At 32.3% G+C, this 2,666-nt stretch overlaps 1 protein-coding gene across 47 annotated transcripts in view; it reads right to left on the reverse strand.

Moving 5' to 3' along the window:
* The window catches only part of LOC106869145 (SWI/SNF-related matrix-associated actin-dependent regulator of chromatin subfamily D member 1), a 74,847-nt gene that overhangs the window by 50,185 nt on the left and 21,996 nt on the right, over positions 1-2,666 (reverse strand). The gene's annotated exons all lie outside the window — the stretch shown is intronic.

The raw sequence follows: 2,666 nt of genomic DNA on the forward strand, positions 1-2,666 counted from the left end.
ACACAACGTTTTGGTTGATATACCCTCCAGCCTTCATCAAGTGTCTTGGGGAAATTTCGAACCTGGGTTCTCATTCCTAAGGTATTTTTTGATGTCATTATTATCATTAATATTATTATTCAGGTCACTGCCTGGAATCAATCTCAGAATCTTGGGGTTAGTAGCCTGCGCTCTTAACCACTACACCATATGCCCGCGGGTATATCAACTGAAACATTGTGTTAACGACAAGATGAGGACAAATATCCATCAAATGTAAAATAATGACATAATTCCTCATCCCTTAAATATAGAACTATGCAATACATGTTTGTATATTTACATAAATATTATAAAAGAACCAAAAACTAACATCGAAAAAAAAAAAAAAACTAGAGAAAAGATTTAACAAAAAAATAAGCCATGCCATTAATTTTGTAGTTTGTTTGTTTGTTTACACCAGTGTTTCTCAACCCTTTTTTGCCTGTAGACCCCTTCCATTCCTACTTTATTCCATTGGACCCTTATAGCCATTCAGTGTTTAAAAATCCTATTCTGTTTTTATAATTAAATATTATTAGGAAATACATAAAAAAGATTGTTACTATATTTGGTGTATTGAAGATGTCTAAACAATTTATTGCAGATTAGCTTTAACCAAAATCTTCTATGGAACCCCAAAGCCCGTATGGACACCAGATGAAAACTACTGCTTTTACCATTTTTATATTTATTTTGAGATGCTCTGTGTTTGTTTCAATTAATTTTGAATATAATAAAGAATTTAGTAAAACAACTTAGGGCTGTGTTCTTGACATTTCGGTCCATTCTGCAGGCAAAATTGAATAATCCTGCAACAGACTAGTGTCCCATCCAGGGGCAAATATATATATATATGCCACGGAAACCAGCCCTTGGAGTTTACAGGGCTCAGAAAGGATTTTTATTCTTTGCCAAACCACTAAGTTACAGGGATTTAAACACACTAACACACACATATATATATACATCTTCGGTTGGCCTAAGGCTATAGTAGAAGACACTTACCCAAGGTGCCATACAGTGGGACTGAACCCAGAACCATGTGGTTTGGAAGCAAGCTTCTTAAGAGACAACCACACCTGCACCTATACATATATGCAGGTCAAATAGCTCCTAATTCAAATATGCATATACACACTTACATTCCGGGTAGATACTCAGTCTAGATTCATTCTTTGATATAAATCCATTTCTTTCAGAGAACATATATATATATATATATATATATATATATATATAAGCATAAATACACACACACATATCTTGGGCTTCCATAGAGTTTCTGTCAACCAAATTCACTCACAAGTATTAAGTTATATACTAAGAAGATACTTGCCCATGGTGCTATATATATGGGGACTGAACTCAAAACCAGGTGGTCGCAAAGCAAACCTTTTAACCACATGGCCACGCCTGCACCTATATTTAATTTCCTAAATCTTCTGACAGGGCAGAGTGACCTGGTGATAAAGATATGATAATGATCAGGGCTAGATTCCAGATGATACAATAAACTTCAAACCGACAAACTGGGATTTTCGTCCTTTTATAACTGCGTATCCAGAGAGATGGACTGAGTGAGTATTTAAGCAGCGACCGAAGTGACACAAATATGACCAATCAGAACTGACGAGAGACGTAACAAATGATTGGAGCTCATAAATAGATAAAAAAATAAATAATAAATGAAAATAAAATAAAATAGGGAAGAACAAGCATTTGTGAATCAAGTGTGATCAAAGAAAGAACAGTGACAGAATATTTAAGCAACCATCACAAGACTCTATATTTAAATTCCTAGTAATATAATCATAAAAATAAAAATAATAATAGTTGCTCAATCGATACATCTTAGTAAAAATTTCACTGGAGACAACTATAATCAACCATGTAAGAATCAAACAGATAAAGCAGATAATCCTGAGAGTAAATTAGCTTTGGAAATATATTCTCAATTGCAGTTACTGAGATCATATTGGAAATACTTATTTTTCCATCAGATATGATAATGGAAGCACTCTTTGAATTCAGAGTTATTTTAATGAGAAATTACATACATAGGTATTTTGGTTTGCAAAAATACCAAGAACAAATGATTTCATAAATTAGAAATGAAGCGCAAAATGGGAAATGGCCTCAAACTGCTCCCATTAATTTCCACAAATCCTGATTTTCATCAGCTCTTCCAAAGACGAGGGGGTAGAAAATGTATAATATACAATACGTTGGGTCTATTATATTTGGAAATGGTATAAACCCTATTCTCTGCTACACCTACATCTATCTCACATTAGTAACTTAGATCTTTTTAATTGAGGGGAGTAAAAAAAATTCTTTCAGTCAATTGATATGAGATTTTATTTAGAATTTTAGTCGCATGACACGCTTTAGAATTTTAGTCGATTGTATATACCTTCTTGATAGGCCATTCTATATAGTTGCATTTTTATTTGCATATATATTTTTAACCTTCTGCGTTTTTTTATATATGTATTCTTTATATGTTAAAAGCCATGGAAATATTTATATATGATCAAATGTATGGAAGCTTGTGGTGTTATATAAAGTCATTGACTCGAATTTGATGTTTGTTCTCTAATCAATGTTTTATATATATATATATATATATATATATATATATATAT

The sequence above is a fragment of the Octopus bimaculoides genome, chromosome 9 (genome assembly GCF_001194135.2).
Source record: "Octopus bimaculoides isolate UCB-OBI-ISO-001 chromosome 9, ASM119413v2, whole genome shotgun sequence".
Lineage (NCBI taxonomy): Eukaryota > Metazoa > Mollusca > Cephalopoda > Octopoda > Octopodidae > Octopus > Octopus bimaculoides.